The 13,331-nt window shown below is 41.5% G+C and overlaps 1 protein-coding gene across 4 annotated transcripts in view; it reads right to left on the minus strand.

The window, feature by feature from the left end:
• The window catches only part of KCNT1 (potassium sodium-activated channel subfamily T member 1), a 1,722,207-nt gene that overhangs the window by 657,166 nt on the left and 1,051,710 nt on the right, over positions 1-13,331 (minus strand). The gene's annotated exons all lie outside the window — the stretch shown is intronic.

The following is a 13,331-nucleotide window of genomic DNA, read 5'->3' on the forward strand; positions in this document are numbered from 1 at the left end:
GGCATAGTTTATGAACTCATCAAAAACGAATGCCTGCATAAAAATGTGCACCGTTATTGCAGGACATTCTAGAAAATGTTTAAAAGAACGGAAGCATCAAGTTGGAATTGTGTTTTATCTGATATGTAGGTTTTGATAATATAAAAGTTTAATCCTTTTTTTAACATGTTTTTATCATCTTTCCAAAAATAACACAAAAGCATCCATATTTAAGGGGAAAGGTCGCAGCTCCTCCACATTGGTACAATATGTGTCATTTGCTATTAGACCACTGCTCAGCTGCATGGATGTGTCCCCAGCTTGCTCTGGTGTTCTCGAGCTCCCTCCGTGTACAATAATGTGGATGCCACAGTGGATGCCATGGTGACAGAAACTGAATTATTGATTTAGAAGGGGGGTGGTACCCCAAACAAGTTTATAAACAATAAGGGGCTTATTTACAAGCCCCTTGCACCGCCGGTACGTCACTTTTTCCCATATTAAAACTCTGCTTCACTTCTGGTAGAGATGGCACTAGCAGCATGCGATTCCCGAGATAAATGGGTGTTAAATTCAAGAAGTAGCAAGCACTATAAAAGTACAACTCAAAAAAATCACAGAACTAATTTAGAAAAAACAAATAACATTTAATGAGCAAAATGACACAAACATGATTAAAACGGATTAAGAAAATATGGATTTACAAAATTGTAGGGCAAATAGCAACAAAAAATTGCAAAGTGGAAATCAAAATTAAAGCTTATGGCAGATGAGAATTTACCCATGATTAGGTAAGCATAACGGGGTACATCTCTTACAGGACTTCTCTGACCCTCAAAATCCTGCAATCGGGGAAAGCTGATTTCTGAAGTCTGAGGAGGTCCCTTGGAGCCGGATATGTCATCATTGAGCTCCAACGGAAACCTTCAATTTTGTCAAAACGTCGGAGCAGGTCAAAGTGTGATTTTGAAGCCATGGAGGTTGCATCACAGTTGTTCATTTCCTGAGTTCTACTTTCAGACTTATTCTCCTTTTTTCATATTTTCCATCAGCTGGGCAAGCAGAAGAGAATAGCCAGGGATGGTTCCGAAAATCTTCTTTGTAGGTCCCCCACTAGCCTTGAATACTGGGTGAACAAGCTCTTAGGGGATACGCCAACAATCAGTAGCTGGTTAGATCCCACTTTTCCTTGGGAGCTTTGGTGCCTTTTCTCCGTCCTCCAGAATTCAGAAATATTACCAAGTCCCAATATTCCAGAATTTGAGGATCTCACTGCAAGCCTCTCTGACAGAGCCCAGTTCTTCAGAATAGGAACATATGCATCAGGTCTCTCACTCTCTCTCCAGCCAGGGCCCTGTATGGTCAAGTTTTGTTTACTCACAACTGGCCAGTTGGAATTTCAGAATGGAGGCCTGTTTCTGCAGTTTCTGTCCCTGAAATAGCGACTAGGAGGCCAGCCACATAACAGTTGGAGCAGAATTGTAATCCCTGGGTGCCAGGAGATCAGGAGTCTTTCTGACTTCTTTACACAAGATGTCAGGCAGAAATTGTAATTTCTTCAGAAACTCATAGAGATCCAGTAATGTTCTGAAGAGTTGTTGGTGAGATACCCTTTTTATTCTGTGCATTAGCCAGTGATGAGAGAGTACCCTAGGTCACAACCTGGCATGATTCTCTCTAAAACTAAAACTCCTTTTCAGCACTACATTTTTCACTTTACTGCAAATTTTGTAAAAGTTCCTCATTTCAAATGGAACTAGTTAGCATCCTGAGTCCTCTCTCAGATGTGCCTCCATGGAAAAGATGGAATGCCTGCTTTCCCTGATCTAGGAGCAGCTTCCTCCCATAATGTAAGCAGAGACAAATGTCTGAAGGACTTCTCAGGTTGAAAAGGTTTCTGACACTTGTGTTCCTATTTCAGATCTTCATTTGAAAGAAGGCTGTTACTAAAGTCATTTGTGATGCCATCTACCCTTGTTCCTCCCAAGGGGCTCATTAAGGTACATGCTTGCAGTACAACAGTCATTCTCAGTTTAGAAGAGGTTGTATTGTCCTGTAGCAAGCCAACACATCATGCTGTATTGGAATGCTGATTATAACCACTTGAGGGATAGCAGCCAGCAGAACTGACTTAGGGCCTTATTACAAGTCTGGCGGTCCATGGATCGCCAGACGCGTATGGGCGTTGTGGTGGCACTCCTACACATACACATAGGTGAGCTAGATGATATGGGTCCTGTAACGGATAATTTGAACAAGGGAATCATCTCCATGGTAGATTCACCTCTAGATAGCCTCAAATGCGGTTTAGTCAATGTTAGATCCTTAGTTCAGCATCATCTAGAGGTTTTCATCCCTCTGGAATGTCATGATTTTGATGCTCTGTTTCTAACGGAAACCTGGACTCGAATTGATTTGACAGTTGAATTAGGGCTAGCCTGCTCTCCGGGATATAAAGCGTTCCACAAACCTCGACTAAATGGGAGAGGATGGGGGATTGGAGTAATATTTAAAGAAAAATGGAATTTTACTCCACTTCAAATAGATGATGTTGAGGGTACAGAACTTTAAGGGTTCTCCCTTAAGGAGGCTAGTAGACAACTGTTCACAGGTATTGTGTGCTATAGGCCCCCAGAGGACAGAGTCGCCAGTGTCAGGCACTGATTGACATTGTATATAATATGTCCCTGACCTACTCCAGGATGATTTTACTGGCTGACTTTAAACTCTGGGATAACGGGGATCTTGGCACGGCTCTGAGATAATTAGTAAAGGCATGTGAGAGCCTCAACATGCAACAATTAGTGCGACAACCTACACACCAAAGAGGCCATGTCCTAGATCTAGTATTTGCTAATTCCGTTGAGGTTAAAGTGGTCGAAGTACTGCCTTTACGCTGGACTGATCACTTTTTAATCCATTTTCTGCAAGCACTACCAAGAGCGAATAATAAAATGACTCACCCTGGGAACCTTCGACAGGGAAGGGAATGGACTAGACTATTTAAAAAAAAAAAATCCCACTACTAGCGGAGAAAAATCTAATTCATTCCAGTAAGTCAGTGGAAGAGAACTACCAAACCCTCTGTGTTCAGATAAACGCAACTCTGGATCAGAGAATACCATTAAAGATGTTAAAAAATAGAGACAAACCTTCGGCCCCCTGGTATAGTGAGGATTTGAGATCACAGCGGAAGGAATGTAAACAGGCAGAAAGAAAATGTTGGAGACTCTATGATGAAACAGATAAAAAAAAACTTTAAAACTCAACTGGTCATATATAAAGAAGCAATTGCTAGATCAAACGCCGAATATTATGCAAAAATCATCCTGCAAGCACCTAACGGGGCTAGAACAATTTTTAACGTAGTAAAGGATCTATCTAAGCCAGCGTGTGTAAGTAACAAGATCACAGCTACGCAAAAGCTATGTGACGATCTGGCAATTTATTTTGATGAGAAGATCAATAAAATCATTGGCGGCCTTAATCTAAATAATCAGATTGGGGCGGATGATTAAAAATACTGGCACACGAATGATGAGAATGATCTATCAGCACCAATAATGTTAGAGAAACAGGATGAGGTGACAGACAAAGACCGTCAGGCTACTCTGGAGCGTTTTCGGATTCCCACTAAGGAAATGTTGACTAAAGTAGCCTTGACTGTTTCTTCTGGGTCACCGTTGGACCCCCTTCCGCAGAGGATTTGGAAGGAATTCAAGTTAGAACTCTTTCCTTGGCTGCGTCAAATCTGCTGCCAATCATTGAGCAATGGAGAGGTCCCAGAATGCTGGAAACAGGCAATGGTGACCCCGTTACTCAAGAAACCAACACTCGATCTTTTTTGCCCGTCTATCTATAGACCTATCTCCCTCTTACCCTACCCAGTAAAAATGCTTGAGTGAGTAGTTAGTAAATCCTTGTCTTATTATCTAGAGGATAATCACTTACTGGATGAGCTGCAATTCGGGTTCCCTCCTGAGCATGGAACAGAAACAGCCCTAGTGACTGTGTTTGATAATTTGAGAATGCGAGCTGAAAATGGACAATCGGTCGTACTAGTGCTGCTGGACATGTCAGCCGCATTTGAGACGGTGAACCACAGCATTCTGCTTAAAGGACTTAGGAACATTGGAGTTAAAGGTAAGGCATTAAAATGGCTTCAGTCCTATTTATCGGATAGGACACAGGCAGTGAGTAGTCAACCTTTCACATCTATGAAGACATCCGTACAACATGGTGTCCCGCATGGATCGGCAATTAGTCCAATCTTATTCAATATATAGCTACTCCCACTTATTCCTATCATTAAATCTTTTGGAGTGTAATTAGTCAACTATGCTGACGATACACAGCTTGTGTTTGAGCTGGAAGGGAATAAAACAATCTCCATGGACAAATTCCACAAGTACATGCAAAGTACCACAAATTGGCTTAGAAATAACTATCTCCAATTTAATGGAGACAAAACAGAAGTTGTATGCTGCACCACGAGTAAAATAGCTCACCCCCTTCCTGTTGACTTCCGGCTCACCTCTACAGATACACCGTTAATTCCAGCTAAAACTGTACGCAATCTGGGGGTAATGATGGATAACAATCTTCAGTTGGACTCACACGTAAACAAAACAGTTGGTACCTGCTTTTCCTTGATTAGCGCTCTAAGAAAGATTCTCCCACTATTGCCAATCTCTACCAGAACTCAAATAGTGAGTAGCGTTATTCTGAGCAGGTTGGACTACGGTAACTCCCTGTATCTTGGAGCAACAAATTCCTTGATACTGAAACTGCAAAGAATCCAAACAATAGCAGCAAAGTTAGCTTTGAACCGGCAGCGCAGGTCCTCTACATTCCTGGCCCTGAGAGATCTTCATTGGTTGCCGATTCGGCAGAGATAACAATTTAAATCTCTCTGCATCGTCTTTAAGGCAGTACACTCTATGGGTCCTAAACCACTGCAGTATACTCCCCTGAGAAATCTCCGTTCGTCAACAGCAAATTTGGTGAACACTACAAAATTTAAAAGATCCAGGACCAGAGGGAGAGCCTTCAGTTCTGCGGCGTCACGGCTATGGAATGAACTCCCAATCGATATTAGGCAAACTGAGAATTTAATGCAATTCAGGAAGAAGCTAAAAACCTGGTTGTTTCCGAGGGAGGAGTAATACACAGATTTATTGTCATCGATCCATCTTGACGTTCTATTCTGTTCTCCTCCCTCCCCTCATTGTCTGCCTTATCTCTGGGGTTGGCTATTGATCACGCACCATAACAACAAGGTCATTCTCTCAGCACCAGGATACCCGTTGGGTGACAGCATGCTATCCAAATCTAGCTTATATTACATTACATTACTCCATCCACTGCTGCACCAGCGGTCTGACCACCGTACTATAATTTTGGTGGTGAGACTGCCATTTGACTACCACATGCACCAGGGAACCATGTCGGTCAGGTGCTCAGAATATGCCACCACCATGCATATTTTCAGTTTCCTTACATGAAAGCTGGCAGTGAGGAAACAAAGGGAGCCCTACAGGGCCCTCCTTTCCCCAATGCAGGTAGGTGCATGCAGGGCGGCACATGTTGTGCACCCCTGTGTGCAAGCACCCCCCAGTTCCAGTCCATGCTGTGCCGGAACGCGCTATGTGGTTCCCATGGCGGAGCAGTATTAAAGGCTCATTGAGCCTATTTACTGCACGCTGCCGGACCAACATACTGCCCGCCAGCCCGACAATGATTTATATCATAAGCTGGCAGATGGGCAGCGTTTGGGTTTAGTGGTGCGGGAGCAGGGTGGCGGTGAACCCCCCCCACCCTCTCCCGCTGTGCCAAAACTCGTAATAAGGCCCTTACTGGCACATGCATCAACAAAGACTTTTGCGATTCCTAAATTGCGATTTTTAAGGAATCGCAATTAAGGAATTGCAAAAGCCTATGCATGTAGGAATCGCTATAAAAATAGCGATTCCTACAAATTCCTTAATTGCGACTCGCAAATTGCGACTCGCAATTAAGGAATGCCGTCCCAATCATTCCTATGGGCCTCCAGGCCCATAGGAATGAATTGGAGATTGCATGAGCAAATTGCGAGTACCAGTAGGTACTCGCAAATTGCTCATGCAATTTCAAGGGTGCAAGGGTGTCAAAATGACACCCTATTGCACCCCTGAAATTGATCTGTGCACATATGTTGCACACACACATGCTCTAAGGGCATGTGTGTGCGCAACATGAAACTTTGCAAAATGCACAAAAGTGCATTTTTCAAAGTTTTTGCAAATTACCATGAAGTTCAACTTCATGGTAATTTGCTCCCCCTATTAGCGAAATCGCTAATTTTTTAACTTTAATGCATTGCATTTAAGGAATCTCAATTTAGGATTCCTTAATTGCAATCGCAATTTAAGGAATCCATATTTAGAGATTCCTTAAATTGCGATTTTTGCATTTGGGATGATGCATCTCAAATGCAAAAATACCGGTCGCAAAGGGGCAGATTCTGCTAATCTGCCCGTTTGCGACCAGTTTCTCGTTGATGCATGTGGCCCTTAGTCTTTTAAGGCTTTTAGGCAATCAGCACAACCTTTTTATTCTTTTTGGCTTTTATGCAACATTTTATAATGTTACTTTTTTCACTGCATTTATCAAAAATATACATTCACTTTTGAATTCAAACTTTGATAATAGTGGTTATTACTCTTTCAAACATGTATCTACTAATTTCCCAGGCTGACCCTTGAAAATTAAATTGACCTTCACTCACAAGTAGGCCGACTCATATTGGAGTACAATTAGCTGGAATATGACCCTATTTAGCAACTGAGGAAATTAAAAATGCTTTAAAATATATATAGTGTGCGTGTTTGCGGGTGAGAGTGTGCTTGTGTAAGAGAGAGTGTGTTTGAGAGAATGAGTGTATGTGTAAGCATGAGTACGTGATTGAAAGTAATGGTCAAATTGCGTGTGATGTCACCTGTTAACCCGAGCATTTTGGTGAATTGACATTCATGCATGAGGAACAGAGCCATGGTGATTTAAAGGGGACAGTTAGGGGGGACTTGCATCATTATATAATTTGGCTTCCTATACAAGATACTTTTCACAATCTTTTGTTACCGTATTGCTTTAAATTGGCAGCCAGGTTAGGTAAAATGGTGCTGTTCTTTGGAGCCACACATTTTAGTCACAGATGTGGGTGATATACACTGCAGGACATTAGACTGTTAAAGTAAATGATTCTTGAGCACTTCTTGTGCTGCCTGACTATGGCCTTACTGTAAATCTAAATACACCAGCAGGGTGGAACCAAATTTACATCATATGTTTAGGGGAAAAATCACACATCCTCTGACACTGAATGGCAGTATCACAGTTCATAGAGTTCCAATATCAATATACCCAGTCTCAAAAAGTGGGCAGACTACTAAAAAATGATACAATTTCTTACACAAGGCTTGGTCCCAGGCAGTGTTTAATTTGCAAAAAAATAAGTGCTAGGGCTCTCGCCAGGAGACCACTGCAGCTTGCACCACACATTGCCAATGATAGTAACAACACAACTACTAACCATCACACTCCTACAAGTCTGACAATTAGGAATATTTCAGGACCCCACAGCTATAAGAATGGCTTGGGAGGCAGGTAATAGTCATTTTAATGTATATCGAATTAATAATAAACTATTTTTGTGGTCATCTTAAAATTAGGCAGACTGTCACAAGCGCTGGTGTTGATAATTTAGTGTTAGTGCAGAGCAATGGAAACCACTGGCTCAAATTAACCACTGGTCCCAAGCCAGTACCAGTTTGTTTAAAGTTGTAAAAAAAAGCTAAGGTTTACTTTCAATGGTTTATGGGAGTGAAGTGAATACATTTGATTGGTGAGTCAGTGTGGGGTGGGGAATTAAGAGAATGAGAATAAATTATTTCTGAAGTGAAAATAAAAAAGAGAATGAGAATGGTTTCAGCTTGTTTTTTTTACCAGATATATTCAATAATATATTTAAAAGTTATTAGATTACTAGCTAAAAGTTCCTTAAAGCAACTGTTCTGCAGTACTCAGTCCATAAACTGCCTAAATTGTCATTGGGGACCGGAGAGCTTAATATCTCATTTGTATGTCTCATTTTAATCTACCATGTCTGAATAAATTTGGTTCTCTGTGCATTAGGCTCTTCAGTTTTTCTCTGACACCTTGTTTACTAGATGCACCAGCAGAACATCTTTCCTTCCCAGATGCAAAATTACTATTAGATTTTTGGATGCTTTTTCACTCCTAGCATGAAGGCTATTTTTAATGCCCATTTTCTGTAATCTTTCAGTCTTTGCACCTTGTATGCCACTGCATTGTAAGTCCCTGGCCATGATCTAATGGTGAGCATTTTAGCAGCTTATTTAGAGATCTTTTTCCTTCCTCCACATTGCTGAAAATCTAATTCTCTCCTTCAGTGGTTTGCAGGTTGACATGAAAGAGGTTGCCATATTGTGTTCTCTTCTCTATGAGTCCTTTCTTTGCTTCTTTCAAAGTCTTCAGTCTTTCTTTGATCTCCGCAGCCACATCCAGGAAGAAATACATTTGTGATTGCTCCACCTAGGATCCCATCACATGTAGGATGATCAGAAGGGACACAAATATTGCGCCTGGTATCACAGATACAGGACTGTGTTCCCACACCTGTACTAGCTGCTACTATATTTTGCTGTAATCTCTTCACCTAGGTCCACATCTGGAATAGGGAATAACATGGAGAGCACTGCCTTGATCAATTTTCCCCTCAAATTCCAACCTGTTTTCTGCACAAATTTCCATCAGCATTTTTAAGGTTGGTTTGCAGCTGGGACTACTGGAACACCAGTAATCCCTTAGAGATCCTTTACTTTTACACTACTTTCAGGATATTCTGTGGATGCTATTCACTGTAAAAATAGGAGTGGGCAGTTTTTTTTTTTTGTGCTGATAATGTTTTGCCAGATCTCGTATTTTGGCCTTTTTGCACAGTTTCCCAGTTTAACATCGCCTTGCAAGTTTTCCTTCACAAAGTGAGATCATCTTCACACTCAGTAAAGTGATTTTCATGCCTAAGGAGCCCTTTCTAGTTCAAACATTTTTGAAAAATTCTTCTCTGCAACTTTGTCTTTTGTGGAGCTTTTTCTTTACACGAAGGCCATGTGTGGAAGATCATTAAAGGCCCTCATCACAAGCGGCCCCTAATTCCTGATGTGGCCTGTAACTCTGATGCTCACACATCTGGAATTATTCTTCTCGTAGGAATGCCATTTGGCAAAAGTTTTTTAACCTGACATTTCACCTTTTGAAGGAAAGCACAATGTCCTTGTGAAAATTCGTTCATAGTATATCGTAAGGAGAAACATTGGGGCAGATCTACAAGCTCCTTGCGCCACCAGAGCATCACTTTTTGTGACGCACCAATGGCGCATTTTACTGCCCCACATTTACCAGGACAGGAAAAGGCACCCTGCATGACTGTTCCTGTCCTTGTAAATATGGCCCCTTTGCATGCAGCACTTTGCGTGAAAGGGGCGTTCCACGGGTGTTGCTGTGGGTGTTCCCACACAATACCTTTGGAACTGATATATTTACAGATTTATGAGAAATCGTAAATCTGGAAATGCGTCTGAATGGTACGCCTCCCAAGGGGAGGCATAGGGAACCGCAACGAGGAGAAATGTATTAATTTCTCCTCGTTGTTTTCCTCTATCAATGTATGCTGCATTCTACAGCACACATAGTAAGAGGAAATCACCTCTAGTGATTGTTAATGTGCAGGAAGGGTTCTCATCCTGCACATGAGCAATCATTAAAACAATAAAGTTTTGCAAGTTCTATGTGTGCTAATGCAGCACACATAGAAGTTGTAAAACACCATGTCTGATTGCTTATGTGCAGGAAGGTAAGCCTTCCTGCACATAAACAACCATCCCCGTGACACAGGCATCCTTGCACCATGGTGCAAGGGTGCTTGTGTCGGCGAATGGCAGCAGTTTGTGCGCCAGTGCAGGGCGAATCACAGAGATGCGACATATTGTTGTAAATATGTTGCATCCCTGTGCTTTGAAAGTGACTCTTCCCATCTGCTTTGTGATTTACAGTGAGGTGATCAAAGTTTGTATTCAGGGTATGTGTGTTTTCTTCTATTTTGGAAATGCCATCAGACTAATTTGGAATGGCGACTCCTCAGTGATCAAGAGAGTGTTCACCTTCTCTAATCCGGCCCTAATTTGAAACTATAGATCCTTTCCTTGTATATTGTTTTGTGCATTTTGCCCACTGGTGTCATCTGTTCAACATTTTGTGGGATCTCTCTAAGAATGCCATTTCCACAGTTGCATAAAATGTGCTGGATGTCAGACTTATGTCCTGACCCAAGGTACTGAACGTGATTTATCATTCTCAATTGTTAGATTTTCTTCAGCATACCAAAGCTGCAGTTCTTTTTCATTCAGGAGTTCTCTCCAACTTATGGAGCAATGATTCTGCCAACATGGGGCTCAGTAGCTCTGACTAATTCTTCTAAACCTAAAGTGAGATCTTATTACCATACCTAAGTATAAGATCATTGTAAGCTTTGCTTTTTTCCATGAATTTTGGAGTGTTCTGTTTTACTCACAGTAACATCTTATTAGCATAGTAGGGTATAATGTGAATGTTATCCTCCGTTTTTAAGTGTATTTTCAGTTGTGTGTTTTCATTTCAACCTAATAGCTGTTATTATTATTATTATTAGTTTTTTTACCACAGGTCCCATAGGAACAATTAATGACGATGCCTTGTGTCTTTCTGTGAAGTTTCCTCTTTTTGAGTGTAGCAGTACTGCAGAACCTAAATTTGGTACTGCAGGACCTATGACACATTTAGAAGTCATTTGATTATTTGAAATCACTGTTTTCCTTCTTTAGCAGGAAGCTTCCAACCTTCCACCTTCATTTGGGAGTAGGACTTGCATGTAAACACTTCTTTCTGCTGGTCCCTCCATCTTTTTTTTTTTAGAAATATTCAAAATTAGGGGGGATATTCTCTAAACAAAATGTGGCATCGGAACAGGTTAGACCTGAAGAGATGGAAGAAGAAGAGGAGATTCGGGGAGGAACAAAGGAGTTTGTTGTATGGGATTTCCTGTCAATCCCTCCAGAACAAAAGAAAGCAGTTGAGCAGAGGTACTGCTATGCAGTACTCATTTAGGACATATAGAATAAGAAAGCAAATCCAGGTGATGCATCCGAGATGCATCTGAGATACCTTTTATGTGCTGAGTGAACAGGAGTACGAGGGAGTGGCTTCAACATTAAGCACTGGAACATCTGTGTGATCTTGCGGGACTCACGCAGGACCATACGTGTTCCATGCTGACTCCTGTGGAAGTACAGCAGAAACTTCCAGAGTACATTTTTTCAGATTTTTAACACCCTGGAGGTATCCCTCTACAAAAACCCCCACCCCTTTAAAGGAATCTTCATTTTTAGCAGTTTCAAAACACAGGGACTGAATCTCACGTCCTGTAATGGCAGTCTCGACATAACTGTTTGAATTGCAGCCAGCCAATCGGATCACTAAGTCCTGGACTGGTAGCGGTCTGGTAGTATTGAAATGCTTGTTTCCAGTTCAGGGAAGACATGGCTTGGCACTTCGGGCTGGACTGTTCCCTAGAGGCACAGGGTCAAGACAGATTTGCATATAGCTGTGTCTGAACTAGGGTGGCGAAGTGAGCTAAAGAACGATGATGGATTCAACCCAGATCTGTGACTGGAGTGAGTGTCAGAAAAATTTCAGCGCTCCGTCCATCATCTCCTTGTGTTTGCTTTGTTCGCCAAAGTTGGCAGAGTATGCCCAGAGGTGGGTCCCTTGCTCACTTTTCCACTGGATTCAAGCTAGCCTGGCTGATGAGGGCTGTTAGCCCGAAACCGGTCCCGGGAACTGGGGTGGCCAAGTGAGCTAAAGAACAATGATGGATTCAACCCAGATCTGCGATTGGGGGTGAGTGTCTGAAAAGTTTCAGTGCTCCGTCCATCATCTCCTTGTGTTTGCAGTATTGAAATGAGTGACAGGAAAAGAGCCCTCTCGGCCAATCCGATCTCTCAATTGTTTTTAGTTTGTGGTCGTGCTGGAGTACTGAAATACTCCTGCTGGACTAACAACCCAGACATCACTAACTTTTGAACCCTAATTTTTCACAACATGGCTGAATGGATTAAACCAAATTAAAAAGCATGCTTTCTGAGTAAAGAGCCAGCTTTCTGTCAAATTTGGTGTTATTCTGTTAAACCACTTTTTCTAAAACACTTTGCTTGGGGTAAACACTTTTTTAGCAACGCACTGCTGCCTTTTAATTGTCCCCCCACTTGACGGATCAGCCCAAACACTTTCATGTAGGAACTGAGGAAAATTAACTTTTTTTGGAAAGTTCTGTGTTAAAATAACATAAAAACAAATGTTTAAAAAATTAAAAAACACTGAAACACTGAAAACACTAAACTAACTATAATTTACACCCCCACCATGATTTGCTTATGACTAGGCCTGTGCAAAATGTTTATTATGCTGGAATAATGTGAGTAATTTAAGTAATTACACATTACTCTTGTGATGTGAGACTACCGAAATGATGCCAGTTTGAATAATTAAGAGATATTAGGAGCAAAAATCCTACCGCAGGTGCACAGGAACAACAAATGAACAGAGACTGAGTGGCTGTTGGCTACTGCTGTTCATGTATTGTAGCATTTAGTGCTATTTTCCTAGCACAAAGTGCATCCTCCGGCCTGGTTCGGACACAAGAGTGCTTTATGCACTGAAAACATAGAACTAAAATGCTTCTTTTGTAATTATGCATAATTATGAGTAATTTTATGGTAATTAAGAGTAATTGCACCACAGAGAATTACATCAGTTGCGCCCAACCCTACTTGTGACCTCACGTATTACATCAGATGACAAGTTCAATGACATCACTGTTGACACATTTTAATTATGTACTTATATTTTACCTATTTTCAACAGCTTTACATTACATATATTTACAATTTTAAACACAAGAAATTCGGTGCTTTGCCAAGGTATCACACAATGCTCTGTTAAGTTATCTAAGGAGGTGGTAAATGTGAGCTGGGGGGTTGAGTGCTGGCAGGGAGTGGAAGTAGGAGGATTCAGACGGTAGGACGAAAGGGAAAAAATGTGCTTTGGCAGGGGGGTGGAATAAAAGCCCCACTTGCTGAAAAACTTTTGGGATGATGGGAACAGAGACTTGCCTGATGTTGTGCCAAAGTCTCAAGGGATTTTTATCAGTGATTTTTTCTGACCAGTGAAATCAACTCTAGTGTTAGAGCAACCAGGAA

This window comes from Triturus cristatus, chromosome 1_2 (assembly GCF_964204655.1).
Source record: "Triturus cristatus chromosome 1_2, aTriCri1.1, whole genome shotgun sequence".
In the NCBI taxonomy this organism is placed as follows: domain Eukaryota; kingdom Metazoa; phylum Chordata; class Amphibia; order Caudata; family Salamandridae; genus Triturus; species Triturus cristatus.